The 20,128-nt window shown below is 45.2% G+C and overlaps 2 long non-coding RNA genes across 6 annotated transcripts; both read left to right on the top strand.

Moving 5' to 3' along the window:
- The first annotated feature begins 5,305 nt into the window (after nucleotides 1-5,305).
- Nucleotides 5,306-9,525, top strand: LOC124693166. 2 transcript variants are annotated; one of them, XR_006999880.1, is made up of 3 exons: nucleotides 5,309-8,287; nucleotides 8,872-9,003; nucleotides 9,139-9,525. It is a non-coding gene; the product is annotated as an uncharacterized LOC124693166 (long non-coding RNA). The 2 variants fall into 2 exon arrangements; XR_006999879.1 differs by having other exon boundaries at nucleotides 5,306-9,003.
- A 501-nt stretch (nucleotides 9,526-10,026) lies between these two features.
- LOC124693165 lies at nucleotides 10,027-15,456 on the top strand. 4 transcript variants are annotated; one of them, XR_006999878.1, is made up of 3 exons: nucleotides 10,044-11,134; nucleotides 11,240-12,878; nucleotides 13,783-15,456. It is a non-coding gene; the product is annotated as an uncharacterized LOC124693165 (long non-coding RNA). The 4 variants fall into 4 exon arrangements; XR_006999876.1 differs by having other exon boundaries at nucleotides 10,055-12,878; nucleotides 13,783-14,676; nucleotides 14,979-15,456; XR_006999877.1 differs by having other exon boundaries at nucleotides 10,060-11,134; nucleotides 12,640-12,878.
- The last annotated feature ends 4,672 nt before the right edge of the window (nucleotides 15,457-20,128 follow it).

The following is a 20,128-nucleotide window of genomic DNA, read 5'->3' as shown; positions in this document are numbered from 1 at the left end:
CTCCCTCCATGGCTATGCCTGAAGAAGAAGTACATACACATGAGTATGCTAATCCAAGGGCTGACGCAGCCAGGGAGCGATATGAACCTGTATCTGGAGCTATTGAAGGAGGAGCTAGTCACTCTGTGGGAGGAAGGGATAGAAACTTGGGACGCCTACGGACAAGAAACTTTCCGTATGAAATCCGCACTGTTGACGACGGTGCAAGACTATCTTGGATACGGATATATCGCGTGCCAGGTGTGCCACGAACACAAGGCATGTGTGAGGTGCATGGAAAAGACGCCGTTTTTACAGCTGGGTAAGGATCTCGGGTCTTCAAAAACCGTCTACATGAGGCATCAAATGTGGCTTCCCAAGAATGACCCGTGGAGGAAGCGTGGAGACCTGTTCAATGGGAAGGATGAGGTCGAGGGACCTCCACCTAGGCGAAGCGGCGAAGAGATAGATATTCTGTTGAAAAACTGGAAAGACAGCCCTCCGGCGGGTAAGATAAAGATCCGAGAAGCGGAAGAAAGGAGACAAGAGAAAGAAAAAGGAACCCGGGCCGCTCTTGGGGGTATGGAAAAGGAGGTCCGTGTTTTGGGACTTGCCGTCATCGGAAGATCCTCGGTACGCCTCATAGCCTTGATGTCATGCATATCACGAAGAACGTGTGCGAGAGCTTGCTTGGCACCGTGCTCAACATGCCGGAGAGGACCAAAGACGGGTCGAAAGCAAGACACGACCTGATGGCCCTTGATATCAGAAAAGAGCTTCATTTCGCCCAGGTTGACCAGGAAACCGAGGAGGAGGAGACGGATGGTCGCAAACGTAAAAGGGTGGCCAAGCAGCGCGAAACTCCTCGCCCCTCCTGCTTCACTCTAAATCCCGATGAGCTCGAACAATTCTTCAAGTGCCTACTAGAAGTCAAATTTCCCCTAGGCTACGCGGGGCTGATACGCAAATGGCTGGACCCGATGAAAAAATCTTCAGCGGGATGAAGTCTCATGACTGTCATGTCATGACGATGCAGATACTTCCGGTTGCTATCCGAGGGATAATGGAACCGCACGTTCGTGCGATGCTGACTGACCTGTGTAACGTCTTTGACGTCATCACTCGAAAGTCGATAACCGTCAAGAAACTCGGGAGGCTGCAGGAAGAGATCGTCACCATCCTATGCGAGATGGAGATGTACTTCCCGCCCGCATTCTTTGACATCATGGTCCATCTCGCTGGTGCATATAGTGGACGATATCGAGGATCTTGGGCCCGCGTTCCTTCACAACATGATGGCGTTAGAAAGAATGAACGGCTTCATCAAAGGATACGTTCGTAACAGGGGCACATCCGGATGGAAGCATCGTCCGGGGCTTTCTCACCGAGGAGTGCATCTCTTTCTGCAAGAATTATTTAAACGAGGACGACCCACATCCGGTTGGATTGCCCGCCAACAAGCACCTCGGCAGATTCGAGGGAGTAGGCCACAACGCCGCGGGGAGGGAACTCGACGCGGATCAAGATGATAGGAGAACAGACTTTAACATGGCCCACTTAGTAGCACTACATCACATGAACGAGGTAGAGCCTTGGGTGGATCAGCACATAAACATGATCAAGAGCAGGGCTGACAAGCCGATGACGGAAGAAGAGGTCTTTAGAGCGCACAACTCCTCTTTCGCGAGCTGGTTCAAAGACCAGATTGATGCCAATCCCCACCAATGTCAAGCGACGTAGACAAAATGATATTGGCCTTGTCTTATGGGCCCTCCCCCAACCTCATGACTTATCAGAAATACGACATCAACGGTTACACATTCTCCACAAAGGAGAGAGACAAAAAAAGCGACTATCGAGAACTCGGGTGTGACGATGGAATCGTACACGGGGAAGAGAAGAAAAGGTACTACGGAAGGATCGAGGAAATTCGGGAGCTCGACTACGTCGGGGAGAAGCTACCGATGTTTCGTGTCGGATGGGCTACGGACGTCACAAAAGAAGATGCGTATGTCACCACCATGCGATCGCCCCTAAATCCAAGACCAAGAACCCCACCGCGCAAAATGAGCCTCGGGTATTGGCTAAGCACGTCGAGCAATGCTTCTTCATAACTGACCCGTCAAGGCCCAGCCGTGTTGTCGTAAGGAGAGGAAAAAGGGCCCTCGTCGGAATGGATGGAGTTGTCGATGAGCAAGACTTCGACGGCCTCGTCGGAGACCCAATGATGGAAGAACCCGATGAAGACGATAGAACCTACACACTAAGAAGAAGAAGGACGACGCTACCTAGGTCAAGTGTTCCTCCGTACACAAGGAGTCGCGACGATACCGGTGGGGTCACAAGGACCAAGCGGAAGGGACTTTGAAGTCATTTGTGTATTTCTAATAATTATCTCTCGAACAACCATTTGTCCTTCTCAAGTGTATCCTAAATTTATGTCTTGGTTTTTTATCGGATGTCGCCGAAGGGACTTTGAAGTCATTCAAGAATTAAAATCCTAAATTTATGTCTTGCAATTTATCCTTCATTGGTTTATTTTATCGGATGTTGCCAAAGGACTTTACAATTTATCTAAATAACTAGAAACAATAAAAAAAGATCTTAAGAAAAGAAAAAAGGGTGCCTTTTTTGCACCCACAGGGATTCCAACCCTGGGTGCTTCGGCCGTGCAGAACCGACTGCAACCACTGCATTAGCGAATCGTTTTTGTATAATGAACCTGGTTCACAGTATTAATGGTGTCACTTGTTATCCCCGGCGAATTGGTAGATATCGCCGGTGGTAAATGCACGTGGGCCCACCTGTTAGTGGCTCAAATGTTACCGCCGGCGTTTACGGCAAAACACCGGGGGTAAAGCGTGCACGACTTAGTCGTTTGGTGGCCACGCGTTGTTCCCCCCAAATCAACCTGCCGCCGTCGCCGCCTCCCCCAAATCTCCTGCCGCCATCGTCGATTCGCCATCACCGCGCGCCTCCCCCAAATCCCCCACCGCACGCATCTCCTTCCTGCCGCCGTCGTCGATCCATCGTCGTCGCCCTCGATCCATCGCCCTCCATTTCCCTCGATCCGTCGCCGTCTCCCTCGATCCGTCGCCATCGCCGTCGCCTCCCGCCTCAGCAACAACAAGGTGAGCCTCTCCCCTGCCTTCCTCTCCTCCTGTTCTTATCACTCTTCCTCACCTCTCCGTGATGGCCTCCAGCCTCGCGGCAGCTCAATCCCCCGCCTCTCTAGCACGCCGACCGGGTGCGGATCGATCGCCAACCACCGCGGGGACCGCCTCTCCAGGCACGCCGACCAGGTGCAGATCAAGCTCAAGCCCGTCTTCAGCGCTCACTCGTCCAGAAGCTCGATCAAGGTCCGTTCCCCGGCTCTCCCCCGATTGCTTGCTTGTCGATGATTGCTTGTTGTGTGTGTTCATGCCAGTACGCTAGTATAGTCTGCACAACACTGCATTGCTGTAATCGATGCCATGGTAATCGATGATTGCTTGTTAACATTGCGCCATGAACAATGCCATGGTTACTACATTTACTACTTTAGTTCATCTATCCTACTACATTACCTCGGTATGTGTCCTACTACTACTTGCAGAATGACTATACCTAGATGAAGAATGTAACCATTTTTTAACTCAATGCTAGAATAGGGAATACAGTACATGTGTGCAAGCAGATCAAGCTATAAGCAGGCAACATAAGTAAATAGGTCTGTGGTTGTTTGTTGCTTTACTGGTAAATCAAAGTTGGTATGCAAGCATTTGGGGTCTTCTTTTTGGCTGTGATTGTTTGTCCCTGTGAGCTAATATGGTGAAGAATAGTTAAGATATAATATGGTGAGCTAATATGGTGAAGAATATATAATATGGTGAAGCATAGTTAACATAATTTTACCTTGCAACAGTGAAAGAGGATGAATTTTTAGTTTAATTAATACTCTTTTCCTGTGAGCTAATATGGTGGAGAATAGTTAAGATATAAAACACATATATTCATATAAATGCACAAGTTTGTAAAAATAGGGGTCCATCCTTAAAAATTCACATAGCACATAATTTACTGGCTGTAGCATTTAAGATGCTTATTTGGAATCAATATTAATATGTCTCATTTCTATATGTGGAGACTAAGTGTTGAATTTTCTGAATTCCAGACCGCCGCCGTCGACATCAACCTCAATCTCGTCTCGCCGCCGCCTCCCCAAGACTCGCGCTATCGTCGGCAACCTCAAGGTCGTCTCGCTGCCGCCTCCCCCGGACCTCCGTCGTCATCGGCAACCTCAAGGTCGTCGACGTCGCTCGCTGTCTCCACGGTGCGCCCCCTCTCCTCTCCCCCGAACCCCTCCCCTATCGTTCGTCGCTGCACGGCCGTCGACCTGCTGCTCCTTCCTCCACCGAACGGCATGGAAGACACTGACAGTATCAGATTTCTCAAGTATAATAGCTACAGAATAATCCTGAAAAAATCTGGACCTGTTTGCATATATGCTATGAAATGGCATATAAATGCTGTGAAATCTCTCTGCAGGTACACATTGAGTGTCCATGTTTCGCCGGAATGTCGATTAACTTCCGTTCCGGCGAATTTCGGGCACTCCGGCATGACCATTTTTAGCAAAGGTCATGCCGAATTTTCGCCGTGGATTTCCACCTAGTAGTGTTCAGATGGATTAGAATAGCAGGTTAATCAAACTAAGCTAGTAATACATCACAAAGGAATTAAACGGAAGATTCAGTTTAACACACAATACTGGGAAACCTGCAAATTGCATCATAAGTACTATATTATTCCGTAACAAACTTCTTTTTTTCCAGATTTTTGAGTTTATTTTTTGGGCATCTGTTTTGCTGACACGTGGTTAGATCTGCTTTATTACTTTTCTGTGTGCAGCTTTGGGTGTGTCTTGCATTTTCTGTCTGGTCTGTTTCGTTGCACAATGTTGATTTCTGTTTTATGCCTGTGTGGGTATAGCATACATCTATCTACCGCTGTTCTTTCTGTCTTCTTGCCTTTGTTCTTCGTGGTGGGGTCCATGGCTATGTGGTGGAGCGGTGCGGTGGCCACATGTTGGTTTCCCTGTCTGAGCGGTTATTTTTTCATCCTCTTTTTCACCTCTGATATCAGATGCTAAAAAGTGCTTGGAGGCCGGTTGACAGATTTCAGCCCCCGTTTTCTGGCCGTGCGATGCTCCTGGGATGCGCTCGATCGACCCGCGCGTGGTTGCATTGACCCGACCAATTCCCACCTGGCCTCGACTAATTTCCACCTGGGCCCGCAATTGCCTTGTCGCTAGTAGACGTTGTTTCGCCGCTGCGCTGCTCTATCTCTCTCGCTCTGTCCATTCCCCATTCTCCATCCCCCCGATTGGCTAGGGTTTTCTCCGTCCAATTTCTCTGGCGATTTCCTGGTCAATGGAGGACTGGAGGTAGTTCGGGGGTGAGATTTGCTGCCCTCGGCGGTGGATAGAGCGCGCCTACGGGAGAGGGTCGTGCTCGTCGGTGGAGCCGTGGAGGTGCGAGCCTCCTGCGGGAGGAGTGACGTGCTCGTCGGTGAAGGGACGCCTTGTTGTGGTGCGGGAGCGAGCAGCGCGGTAGTGCGGGGCTTAAGTCGATGAGCAGGGCGCGCGTCGAAAGAAATCGAGCCGCGCGGAAGTGCGGTGAGATCTACGGCGCCGAGCATGAAGCGCACCACATGGCGCCGATTTCGTCGGCGTCGGGCGAGCCTCGCAGGATGCCTGGATGCTTGGTGACGAACAATCGTGAAAGAGAGGGCTACTTTGACTACGCGAGGTTATCATCAAGCTCAAATTTCAGTTCTATTTTGCGTGATTTCTTTGTTCGGGAATTATGGCCATGTTGGTGCTTAGGGCGTGGGGGGTTCGCCTTGCTGTTCCGCCCCCCGCTGGATGTATGGTTATAAAGCTTTTCTGTGTATGGCTGACAATAGTTATAGATTGCTATATGGTTAGTTCATTGCTGAGAATGGTGTTGCCGTGTTGGTACTACAGGCATTGTGCTACGTGACCATCTTAGCCAAATAATTGTAGCAGCTCGAAACATTCTGTCTCAGCAGCGCTGAAGAATCGGAAGCGCTTGCCTTCATTGGACGAACTGTCCAATAATTTTTGAGTCTGGCTGTATCTCTGAAGTCCAAAATTTGCAACTGGAATTTTTTTCCTTATCCCACCTAAGGAGCATTTACTCAGATTTTGCTTCCTTCCGCTGCTTTTCTTCAGAACTGGAAGTGTGCTGTTACTAGAAGAGCTCAAAATTCTGCTGCTAATGAGTATACTGCCTGCGTGCGGCTGTTAGGTGTCGGATCAATCTGGAACAATTTCTTCCCAGATCGTGTAGCCAAAGCCTTGACTTTAGATTGTAAGGGAACATCTTATGATGTATGAATGATGCTCTTTATCCCTTGATTTGTTTTTGGTTTGGACTGGCTCAGTTTGGATTTCAAATTAGTCCCAGCCTTATTTCTTGGGTATTGTACCTGAGTTTCTGACAGAGTTTTGGTTTGCGCTGGTGACAAATTAATCCTGAATAACTTAAAATCATGAAGATCAGTGTGCAACTTAACAGATTTTTTGGTTTGGGCTAGCGACAAATTAATTCCCATTGTGCTTATGACAGCACAATTATTATACCTGAGTTTTTTGGTAGATTTTTACCTTGATTTTTTTGCATTATTGTAGGTTCCTTAGGAACTTGGACCTTCTTTTTTTACTATGATGCCAGCTTCATAGTGATGAAATATAAAGTGATTCATAGTGTACTGTATGGCAGAGAGGAATTTCCATAGTGTACCATATATGTTTGTTGGACTGGGATGTTTGTTTGTTAAGCATGACTATGGTTACTTAATTCATCTTAGCTGTTCTCTGGCACCATGTGTTTAGTTGGTCCATAAGCTGGTTAAGTTTTACTCTAGCTCCATGATTTTAAGATACACACTGATTTTTAGTAAGTTGTTTTTGTCCATGAATTATGCATAAGTTGTCCATTATTCTTGTTTTAAAATAAGTTGTCTTATCATTATGAATAAGTTGACTACAGGGGTAATTAAGTTGGCTGGTGGTTCTTATTTAAGTAGCTTTTTAATTATTTCTTGCCATGAATCATGAAGTTGTCCTTTATTAATGTTTCAAATAAGTTGTTTTATCATTATGATTAAGTTGAATACCAAGAGTAATTAAGTTGACTACCAGTAGTGATTAAGTTGGATGGTGGTTCATGTATAAGTTGCTTTTTGATTTTCCATGCCATGAATCATCCCAAAAGTTGCCCATTATTCATGTTTCAAATAAGTTGTTATATCATTATGATTGAGTTGTCTACAAGGAGTAATTAAGTTGGCCATCAGTTTTATACATGCCATGAATAATGTGATGTGTTGCCCATTATTCATGTTTGAAATAAGTTGTTATGTCATTATGATTAAGTTGTCTACCAGGAGTAATTAAGTTTGCCAGCAGTTCTTGTTTAAGTTGCTTTTTTGTTTATCCATGCCATGAATCATGCGATGTGTTGCCAATTATTCATGTTTCAAATAATTTGTTCTGTCATTATGATTAATTTTTCTACTAGGAGTAATTAAGTTGGCCAGTAGTTCTTGTTTATGCTATTTTTTTCTTAAAATTTATCCGTGCCATGAATCATCCGATGCGTTGCCCATTATTCATGTGTCAAACAAGTTGTTATGTCATTATGATTAAGTTGTCTACCAGGAGTAATTAAGTTGGCCAACCGTTCTTGTTTGAGTTGCTTTTGTATTTATCCATGGTTCCATGCCATAAATCATGCTACGCATTGCCCATTATTCATGTTTCAAATAAACTGTTCTGTCATTATGATTAACATACCACGAGTAATTAAGTTGGCCAGCTGTTATTGTTTAAGTTGATTTTTTCTTTATCCATGCCATGAACCATGCCATGAGTTGGCCGGTATCTATGTCCTAAATAAGTTGTTTTGTCATATGACAAAGTTGTCCAGTCGGAGTAATTAAGTTGGCTTCTGAAAATGATTAAGTTGGTTACAAGACCGTGCATTTTTTGGCTTCCGAAAGTAAGTACCCTTGTTGTAATACCATGCTTAAGTTTGGTTTTGTACAAAATAGCTAGTTTGTTCTGGAAACAAAATATGTCACCTCCCACTTTCTATTATTAAGCTTGACGAACATTCTAGCTGGGCATTTTGTTTGCTTGATGCTTTCTCTCTTGCATCTAACGCCAAACTTGCTAGAAGTATTCTGGTTGCATGGACCAGCTTCTTCGCCTTACTCATTCTCATCATCAAGATGAACATGGGTAATATCTTCGGTAACAGTCATTCTCTCTTGTTGCAATTCTTCTTCCGTCTTCGGTGCACAATACTTGTTACAGACAAACTGATGTTTTGTATGTGCTTTCCTTTTTGATGTATTATTCTTGATAATGAACCCCACTTTGAGAGTGTACTTTTGATATCATGCTTAAGTTGGTTTCTGAAAGTAATTGAGGTGTTTTGATAATTATACCTAAGTTGGCTCCTGAAAGTAATCAAGTTGTTTTGATACCATGCTTAAGTTGGATTCTGAGAGTTGTTTTCATAATTATGCCTAAGTTAGCTTCTGAAAGTAATCGAGTTGTTTTGATACCATGCTTAAGTTGATTTGTGAAAGTAATTGAGTTGTTTTGATGATTATACCAAGTTGGCTTCCGAAAGTAATCAAGTTGTTTTGATACCATGCTTAAGTTGATTTCTGAAAGTAATTGAGTTTCTTTGATAATTATGTCTAAGTTGATGCTTCTTGGCTGTAAAGAAGTGTGTTCCTTTCCTGCTGTCCCAACTTTGTTACCAACTGTGGTTTCAACACAAGATCTTAATGTTGAACTGCTTCATGGTCATGCAGCACTAGGTCTTGAGATTCACCTACAACTGCATCAGGGATAGCTTGAGTGCAAAATAGCGGCTCCACATCGTTCATATCGACAACATCTTCAATAGGGGAACATCCAAACCTGACATCTGATGAATCACAAATGTGAGTTTGGTTACTTACTTATTTTTTTAACAATCCATTCCCATGCAAGCTCCAAATAAATGATAAGCAACTTCCATTTATCGTGGAGAACCCAAACAAATCAATACTGTACTTATATTTTACAATTGTTTTCAGACAAACTAGTTTGCGGGAGGCGTGGCAGCATGATCAAGGAAGGTAAAATGGTATGCCTGCAACGACGCTACAACATTATGCACGAAGATAGATATGACAGATGCATAGTGTTCACAAATTACTACTGGCCAAAACTAGTCTTTTAGAGAACATATCTTCGAACTTGTAGTCCTCTTAGTACCATGTCAATCGTTTGTTGCGCAGACCTGGAACTACTAGTAGCATGCTTGTTTGTTAGGAGACGCAAGTTTCTGGCACAACTGTCTTACTGTTTTTATTTCCTATTTCTCACCCTCATATATGGTGGATACAACTCATGGTGGATACAACTCATGTATACTAATTTACTTCTGCTTATGACATGATAAGTTGCTCCTGGGAGTGTTTGTTTCTTTACAATTGCATTTCCCTGTCACATGTTCTTTCTTAAGAAAGTATGCACATCCATTTTATGATTTGTCACATATATGGTACAAAATTACACCTATGTTCCAACTCAGATGTCTTTTTAATAGGTGCAATGGTGATTTTAAGCCAAAATTGTTACCAAATGTGATTTTACGAGATTTTTTTTTTAGTTGTGTCTAGTTGAAATCTTGGTTCCTAGAGTACCCATGCTTGATCTAATTGTAACTAGAGTTTTGGATCGAGTTTATTTTGGATGATCTACTTCGGCTTCTGTTTAGATGATCTACGTTTAGTTGCAGTTCATGGAATATACAACAGACATGTTTTATATCATCATGAAGATCTCTACATGGGGACCTTGTTGTGAAAAGGTGTAGGTGGAAGGCGAAGTATCCTATTTGCCTTTTACACAACTGTTCTCCTGCAGGAAGTACCGGCAGATCTCTTGCCTTCAGAAACTACAGTTCGGAGGAACAAAGCTTGGACAATTGGGCTTTGTTTGCTTTGTCCAGACCGAGCCGAGGCTTGGTAGCTCTATAGGACAGCTGGGGTAGTTGGTTCGTACGCGTAATAAAGAGGCTAAGAAATCAAGCGATTTCCGCGCGCTGCCAGAACTTGCCTTTTCTGGACGTGGGAAAACAGTCGGGAATTCTTTTCCTCTTTTGGGGTGAGGGCTGGTTTGGACTAACCAGCCCCCGGAGGCTGCCTAGTCAGGTCCTATTTTTTTTTAATCCGCCTCTTCTCCAGTTCTCCTCCTCCTCCGTCGCCGGTTGACCACGTCTCTTCCCGGGCCCCTCACCTCTCCTTCTTCCTCACCAGCAGCCTCTCCCTTCTCTGCTCAGCCGATCTTGGCTCCCCCTCTTCCCTCCACGCAAGGCGCCAGAACCCATGGGCCATGGCGTTAGGCGGCCTATCACAGGCGCGGCGGCGCCCCCCGCACCCTCACCTCCTCAGATGTGATGGCTGGCAACCTCGCCTGCCTAATCCCTTTAGGTGGTTGCCCTGGCCGCGAGGCAGCGGCGAAGTCTGCAGTTCCTCTCACAACGGAAGTGGCGCGAATTTCCACTAGCCGAAGCTCCTCCGTTGCCGCTGGCCGTCGCGTTGGTCGGATCTTCCTTCGATATCGTCGTCGTTGCCTCCCCCATCCCCTGCCCCGCCTCTTCTCGGCAACGAGTCGTCGCTCACGTAAGCCGGCACACCGGCTCCGGACGCGTCTGCCACTGCGGAAACGAGCGATGCGGTCCCGTCCTCCTGGAGGCGTCGCGGCCCTCACGCTCGGGGCGCCGACGAGCTCCTACATGCACGCGCCGTCAGCAGGCGCGAAGTGCTGACCTGACGGAGATGGCGCGGTCGTTGCGCTGGAACAACGCGCGCTGCGTCTGGGGATGATACCACGAGAGTTGGCATGGAGCTGAGGCGGAGCAGCATCGGCGTCACCGCGTGCCTAACCGGGAGTGCGGCCAACAAGTCCTGCAGGGGCGCGCCGGGCTGATGGAGGTTGCTGTTGAGGGACATCAGGCCCTTCGGATCCGGAGGGAGGCGATACTGATCCAGAGGAGGATGAATTCATGTATGCGTCAGCCCCCAGGTTAGACTGCTGACTGTGTGTGTTTGTTTTATTTGAAGTTGTTTCAGTGTTCGGATTGGTGTGAGTTTTAATCGAATTTGACTAGAACGTCATATGTTACTCCAGTCCAGCTTAATGAGGGCGCGTAGGGGTACTTGCAAACCAGGTACCAGTAAGTCACTTGCACTTGAGCCAATGCAGAACAGGAATCCAGACAACAGTAATACTGTTTGTTTACATGTGAATTGTGTTTACTGCTAAACACTTTGATGTAGTGCTTATCATTCTGCTGTTTCCTATGTATCCATGATCATCGATGGTTCTGAGCTGTTCACCGCAGTAGAGTGTGTTTGTTTACATGTGAATTGTGTTAATTGTCATCGCCCAAGAAAGAGGTGTAGACTCCTAAAATGCTTACCGTATTATTTATCATCCTTTATGGGGCATGGATCTAAGAGGAGCCACTCCATCTTTGTGTCTTTGTTAGTGATTTTTCCTCCTTTCTAATTTGAGCTTTGCAAAGTCTTGGAGTGGACTGTTTCATTCACACCTTACAGATGCTTTATGTTATCCTCTGTACGGTCGTGTGCTGCCCACGAAAAAACAATCTCCAGATGCATGATCCCACTTCCCAGGTGCCTGCGAGCACAGAAGGAGCTCTCTGCGTTGAGTAACAGATTTCAGAACTGTATTTATTTTTCCATCTCTGCTTTTCGATGAAAATTAGTTTTGTTTTCTTATGGCTGCATGTAAGCAAGCCTGAGTCAAAGCTGAACAAACCCAGGAAACAATTTAGTCCCGATATGATGTTTTTCTCATGAAATGTATTGTGATTCTTTTGCCATAACTGGACCTTTCTTTCTGACCTCTTGAAAGTCTCTGATCTTTCTTTTCCTTCCTTAAACGTTCCACAAATTAGGAAGAATCTGGAAAAAATGTTTCCTAATCAGGACACATAATTCCAATTGGAAATTTCCTTCGTGTGCAACGAACACTACCTTCTTTCCTCTAGGATTTCTCTTTTCTATTTTTACCCTTTGTTGCACATACGCAAACGAGCCCTGCCGCCGCGTTTCCGTCATGACCAGAAACATAGACGAACATGGAGATTGACTGACGTACATTTCGATTTAGGGCGGCTTGAAATTTTGCGCAGGCGAGATTTTTCAGTCCTCATGAAGGCTATCTTTTCTTCCATTTTCGATTTGGTTCAAGTATTATGTGGTACTGCTACAAGACAATTAGTTCTGATTTTGTATAACCAAATTTCAAGTGTTGATAATTGTATTTGTTGTATAAAGAGAACATGGAATGCACAGTTATTTGACATCGTTTTTTTCCTCATGGTTCCTATTTTTATAGCTCCACATGTGAGTTGCTGCTTAAGACAGACTTCATAGCCTGTGTTGATTATTTTGATCATTAAGTTGTCTCATCTAAATTACCATCTCTACCCAGTCCTTAATACTTCCACTGCAATATTAATTAACTGAATGTTCCTCCCGTTTTGGATTCTTTGTCGGTAGTAGTAAAGAAACCTGCAGCTCCTCACCTGGACGGTGCTCCTCCACCCTGTGGATGGTCTGTCACCGCAAGGTGAGCACTCGATAATCAGCAGTGCTAGCGCCTGCTCCGGATCAGGGAGCATGGCATCGCCTGGAAGCCGTCCTGCCACCACCCAAACAACGGCGAGAACGTCAACGCTGCAGTCGCGAGGTGGAGCTCTGAGAACCGTGGTAGCGAAGGAATCCCGTAGTAGAAGCTGGTATCTTGATTCACATTCTGTTACAATACGCATGAAATGGTTACAGTACATCGTAACTTTGTGTTTTTGAGAAGCACCAGTTCCTTATTTCCTGTATAGGCTCAAGAAGGCATTGCTTATAAATATGCCACCAGTTAATCCATGTGAATCATTTGTTTGGCTATATGTAATTATGCAAAAAAAAAACTATTTGACTGATTTTATTTTGATATATACTTTCCTTCCTTTCACGGTAACTTTAGCTAAAAATAACTTACAAATTCCTGAGTTTGGTTAATGCCCACAGATTAGTGTCACTCTTTATTTCCTTAATCTTTTTTTTCATGTACGTACCATACTGCATATTTAACTATCATACACTGTGTTCCACATAAGGTCCTCCTTTTATAGTAGTTACCAATTCCCTAATGTCTCTATTTTTACAACTATCATGGAAATTTTGTATATTTAGTTTCCAAAAACGAAAATCCTTTTACTAACTATAGTAATGTAAATTTGGAAGGTTATAAGTTCATAGTGCTGATTTACTTCCTGCTGTGTAAATTGGTAAAGGTGTAGTAATATGATAATGTAGATTGTTAAACTTTTTCCCTGCTTTGTTTTTTATTTATTTCGAAGAGGACATTACAATGTTGCTATCGATATCTCATCTGCAGCAGTATCTAACTGCAGGTGTTACCTTTGTTTCAAGTGATTTCCCTATTGTACATCAGAATGTCTGCTGATGCATGAAGTTTGTTGCATTTTTTTGGAAGCTAAGGAAAATATGGATGCAAACAACTTGTATCTTTTATGCTTTATTTCTTATGCCATATACAGCTGATCACAGTTTCTTGAAAATAAAGTTAAATAAATATATGTTGGAACCATCAATATCTAACTTCTGGTATCACCTTTATTTCAGGTGATTTTTGTCATTGCACATCACAATTTCTGGTGACGCGTATGTGAAGTCTATTGCAATTTTTAGAAGTGAAGGAAAACATGGAGGCAAGCAACTGCATTCCATAAAAGTGAGATTTATTTTCCAAAATTTCATGCACCTATGCATATACGGTATATATTAATATTCACAAAGCCGTAGAGATTGGATCTTCTCTGAGAGTTTACTCAATTTGATCTATAGATGCTTACTACATCTTCGAACCAACGTAAATAAATACCCTCCCTACGGTATTCTCAATTTTTATTTTCCCTGTAGGAATTAGTATACACATGCATTTTGGGTGTCTGCATGTACTTATTACATTCTTTTGTTTATCAGATCAGCAAGACCTCTACCAGTCATATACAGATGTTTAGATTAAGAAAATTCTCGACTAAGGCATATCTAAATCAATAAAATGTAGAAATAGAAGCAGTGAAATGCTACACCAGTATCACCAGTTCAGCGCCAAGAGAGTAGCACACTTGGAACCCTGAAAGGCTGAAAACACAAGATATTACAAACAATAATACCTCCTGCCCTAAATCCTGAATCCTCTGTTAAAATGAATTTTATTGCTGATACATGATAGAAAATTTGACTTCACATATTCTGAGTGTCTTTGTCTCGATGCATATCTAATTGGTGCATATGCAGTAACACTGCATATACTAGAGCACAAAAATCGGGTTTTATTTTCAGAATCTGTGGCCGTAAGTGCACACGTTTCTAACTTCCGGTTTGCTATTTTAACTACTTCAGTGACTGCCCACCAGTAAACAAGGTTATTTCATTGCAAGAGAATCATACTGTGGCTAATGTTGACATGGATGCTTTGCAGTTTAAAGATCGGAGCTTGCTACCTGGAAAAAAGTACTTTTACCTCTCACTGCTCTTCCTATTCTGCCAGGAACTAATTGAGACATCATTTTATCATTGATTTCTGTTTCATTAACTGAAGCTTGGTCTCCTCTTCTTAACTGCAAACATGGTTTTGAAATCATATTGATGCAGTAAAAACCATTTTTTGCACCAGATATGTGGTGACAACAAATAAAGACTACATACTATGATTATCATTTACCTTTTGAACATGCCCTTATGTACATTGTGCTTACTTACCATGTTAGAAACTATATTCGAAAGAGCATGATTGAAACATACTTTTCTTGCAGATAGCAGAATGTGTATCCAAGAGAGACCACTTGCTGATAAAATGATCAAGTACAGTGTCTTAAAATCTTTTGGATTTCCTTTGGATTGCCAAGTTTTCTTTTTCACAACATGGATTGATAATCAAACACTAGATGGTGTTGTTCCACTGTTTTTTTTCCTGTACTTTATCTTGGATATGAAATTAGGAGAATCCTGGGTGGCATCTCTTGATAGAATCACTAAGGATTCTCAGCTACATCAAGTACTTCTAAGAAAAATGTCTAGCTGTGAAGAAGCAGCACTTGATTACTGTAATATTACCTCTATGTAACTATTATAGGTACTTCTATTAGCTTACCTGTTATGACTTCTAGAATTAATCACTGGCACTATTGTACTGCTTAGGCTTGCATTCCTCCATATAAACAACCTATAGGTTCAGATGTTATCACAGAATTATTATGTGTCTTTCTTGGTTGGAAAATTGTTGTGCATGTATACAAGACATCGATACGGCTACTATTTGATCGATGGTACATTACCAGCCTATAGATTTCCTACCATATTCTTTGTCTTGCAATCATCCTACGGGCGCGGCGTGCCGCCGCGCCATACCTTGCTAGTATATATTAAAGTAGGGAATAAAAGCAAGACTACAGGATGTGGTACCAGCAATTCTGAGTCTATTGGTTGTATTAACAGTAAGTAGGCTAAATCTGTCAACGTTTATGTTTTTTACATCATTATTCATCATCCATTGCTAAAGAATGGCCAAATGAAATAAGTCTTGTTGCATGATAGTATACAAAATACAGGTAATAGGACAAAGATTTTCCCACTAGCTGTGGTAGGTTATTTGCATCAGATATGATAATAGCTAAAAGCAAAATGAATTAATCGCCTGCAGATTAAATGGTGATTATCAACTTTCCTTATATTGCACGATATGCCTAGAAAATACTACATGAAGTCAAGGAAACTAGTCCATACCTGATCAACACTATGTATAGCTTGTCGATGGAACTGATCCTAGGCGTGTTTGAAGCCGAGCTGTCACCGTAGGCAACAGATGCATCACCAACATCCTCTCCCTTTTCTCCTTCAAAGAGATCTTCAGACATTTCTGCAGCGGCATCAGTCCGTGGCTTCTCTGTCTCTAGGCGGCGTTTTAACAAGCGCTTGGCTTCTTCAGCCTGGGTACCAGAAGAATTAGGTAATAAAGAAGGGATATGAAAAACGGTAGCATGAAGTATAAATGTGAGTAAGAATGTAATTACTGAAGAAGGGTTAAATTCTGACACTAAAAAAGAAAAAAATCACTCCGTTGGATTAGAATACTGATGGAGTTGTTCCCTACATTCCTGTAGCACTGCATTTCAACATCACTGCTCCCTATGTTCCTGTTTCTTCTATTTCTTTTGCTCTCAGTACAATCTTAACACCCATGCTTGGATTCAGTTAACACCCAGGCTTGAATTCAATTATAGTTTGTAGACTTATTTTTGAGGATGATGAAACTGAAACAAATGCAACTCTGTATGACTGAAACAAGTGCAATTCTGTAACTCTGTATAACTGAAACAGTTTTAAGTATGTTTACTAATATACTTTGGCTGCACGATTAGTTACTGGCTGTTTAATTGAGTAGTTCATTACTCATCATTATTGTGATAGTACTTTTGATGCTACTATATGCTAGTTTGTGCAGTGCTAGGTAGATATAGCCAGCGATGTCGTCTTACTGCGGACCCCAACGAAGACGTTGACGGGTCTTCTCAGCGGAAGTTGGATGAGCACTACAGGCTCATGGTCTCGGATCAGCTGGAGGAACTTCCAGGCAGCGATGACGGGTCCTCGGAGGAGGGGGATGATGAGATGGACAACGATGGTGAGGATGAGAGGGCCGCTGCCGACGAGACCACCGACAGTGGCGTTGCCGGGGGTAGCTCGGATACTACTACCGAGACCAAGAGGAAACGGAAGCAGCGGCGCCCAAATAGGGTCGGCACCACTCGCGACATAATCACCGCGGTGGACGCCAAGACCGGTCTTCCTACTGAGCCCAAGCACGTGGCGAAGGGGTATGGCCTCCAACTGGGAGCAATCCTTCGGGACGCCGTCGATGTCAACGAGACGAAACTCTGAACCAAGAAGAAGCAGCATCTGCAGGCCCAACTCCTTGCGCGGCTGCACGCACGGTATGAGTTCCCTGTGGAATACAGGAACGAGGATCCCAAGGATAACATCGTGAACAGACGAGCCATCTCTAAGTTCTCCAAGAACCTCAGCGGTTATAAAACCATGCTGAGGGGGATGCTTGGTGACAATGAGACTTGGAAAGAGATCCAGCGCCACTTCCCGCGGATGACGCTGGAGCAGTATAATAAATTCTTGGAAAACGAGGAGCTCGAGTACACCAAACGACAATCGACCTGGGGGAAGGAGCTGGTGGATAAGAACATCGGTCACCACAATCTCGGTTGCCGTGGCTTCGAAGGCAAGCAGCCGGTATGGGACAAGGAGGACCTGGCCTACATAAATGCTGGCCTCGAGCCCCCTTTTGCCAAGTACAAAGACCCACTCTTCAGGGCATATCTCAGGTCCCGATACCATAGAGAATTGGCTGGGAAACGTGTCACGAAACCTGATGTGGTGGTGGGAGTTGAGTTGGTCGCCGACGCGAAGGTGATGGCACTAGAGAAAGCGGTGGTAAGCAATTTACCAGCTTATTAATTTGATACTCGCTCACCAAGTCCATTACATTCTAAAATTGTTCATGTTACTTCGGCGGTTGACGGAACAAGCAGCCGCCGAATCAGCTGGCTCCTCGTCCCGGACGTCGACGGGAAAAGTCCCGTGGGACACGCCTTTTATCGGGGGTCCGAACACCGTGAAGGCGCGGCCGCTTTGGACAGGCCCCACCGTATCCCCGGCGCCGGAGGAGGTCGCAAGCTTGCCGACTATGGCTTGGACGTGCCCGCAAGCACTAAGGAGTCGCGCCGGGCGCGAGAAGGACCGGGAGCACGAGGCTCTTCCGAAAAGGTGGCCGACTTGGAAACAACCATGGAGCAACGCGTCGGTGCCGAGGTTCGGCAACGAGTCGGTGCCGAGGTTCAGCAACGCGTCGGTGCCGAGGTTGCTAGCAAGGTCGATGACGCGCTGGCCAACAGGGTCAATGAAATCATCCCCGATCTTGTGCTCGTCGATGAAGAATTACTTCGCCGGCGGCCAAAAGGGACCGATGCCGGTTATCAGCCTAGGCGCCAGCAACTCGGACAACCGGCCTCCAACTAGACACGCTCAATGCACACCCAACTTGGTGACTCCACCCGCCGGCAATGTCGGCGCTAGAGAGGATTCGCTGGACCTGGGGGCCACAATACTAGCCCCTCAGTCACCTGCACGCCTGGCCTCGGTCCTTCAACGCGAGCCGAGCTCGACGCCCTCACGGTAATTAATTTAGTCTCTCAAGCTCTACAAATTAGTTACTTTGTCGTCGCCCCTCTGTGACCTACACATGTTTTCACAGGACAACGCGACTCCTTGCACCTTGCTACTGAATGTGGACAACAAGTTGAAGGCTGTAGCGAGCGGTAGTGTCATCCTGCCAACACAGCGGATTTTCCACTGCGTCAGGATGGATGATAGCGTGAGCCGGGTTCGCGTGAACCGGTTGTTACTGGGATGCCAAGACCTCCATCCTCCTTATCAACCCCCGGAAACGGAAACCCCGCTCACTCTCGGGGACCTCAAGAATCACATCCTTCTATGGCCGAAAGCCCTAATTCGGCTGAACACCGCCGCCTCAGGTTCGGAGGCAAGCTATGGAATGGTCACTCCTCAGGATGTGACGGCTGCCCCGAGTCCTCCACCGGCTGGTGGTCCTTTTGGGCCCGATAGCCAGCCCGACAGTCAGTCCGAGAGTCAGCACGGCAACGTGTTGGACATCGATCAAGCTCCAATCGATACGTTCATCGCTGAGCTGGAGGGCGAGGGGGTTTCTCCTTACAAGCCACCCGCCGATCGTACGCTAAAGAAGAAGTTGTTCCTTTCACAAGAAACTCCCGAGCAGGAAGACACTACCGCCTTCACCGCTCCACCCCGAGTAGGGCTTACCCCGAGGACACTCCTTGGTGCGACCACGGAGGGTATGTAACAAAACGCCACTCCCGGTTGCGGTAAGAAGAAGGCCGAGAAGCGGAAGAAGTCCGGAGATGTTGCCGCAAGCAAGAAAGTGGTTAATGACAAGTTGCCGACCCCGTGGAGGAAGATGCATCACATAGGCCAGCCTATGCTGCCGCACACATTGTCCGAGCAGGTGACGCCGGATATGAGGAGCTTGCATGATGCTGTTCTAATGAAGGAGGACCTACTTCTTCGAGATAGAAATCCCTCGTACCTGGTTTTGACGGCGAAGGTGCCCACTGGCTTTGGCTTTGTCACCACATACCCTGCGGACTTGATGTTCATTCGATATGAAGACATCTTCCAGGCTCTTGAACATGCAACAGCTCGACCGAAACTTGGTCCGCCTCCTATCGCTCAGCATGGCGCACGATATCGCCATGGAGAACACAGCGCACATCGCTATCATGGACCCCTTCTACATGACTCCAGCTGTCGTCCAGAACGAACAAGCGTTTCTAGCGAAGTACATCAAGGATTTCTTGGTGTTAAACAAGGATAAGAAATGCTTTGTCATACCATATTTCCGCGAGTAAGTATTTGGTTACTAGAGTACCCTCTATTACATTCTTTCATGAATTTCCTTCATAGTTGATCGAGTATGATGGTTTATTTCCATTTTGCGCAGATTCAAGTACTGCACCCTCCTCCTCTTTTACCCGTATCATTCGGATGTCGGTTACCTCGACTCCGGGCTTGATCCGGACAAGGACTTCACCGACCTTAAGTCTACACTTGATAAAGCCCTCAGCGGCTTCATAGCCGAGGTTGGCATCGACAAAATCAGGCATGAGAAGAAAGTGAAAGGTTGCTATGTGTGCAACCACATAACCAAGTTCCCCTGCCTCAAGCAATCGGCGCATGACAATGGGATGGAGGCCTGGTTTGCCATCCTACAGATGAGGTCGATTGTAAGGTCTCGTAACGATCTCTTGTTGCCATCCGAGTCTTCAGCGGATGTTCGTGAACATGTCGGACACCACCG

This window comes from Lolium rigidum, chromosome 2 (assembly GCF_022539505.1).
Source record: "Lolium rigidum isolate FL_2022 chromosome 2, APGP_CSIRO_Lrig_0.1, whole genome shotgun sequence".
Taxonomy (NCBI): domain Eukaryota; kingdom Viridiplantae; phylum Streptophyta; class Magnoliopsida; order Poales; family Poaceae; genus Lolium; species Lolium rigidum.
The sequence above is the reverse complement of the archived record's forward strand: the minus strand, read 5'-3'. Positions and strand labels throughout refer to the sequence as shown.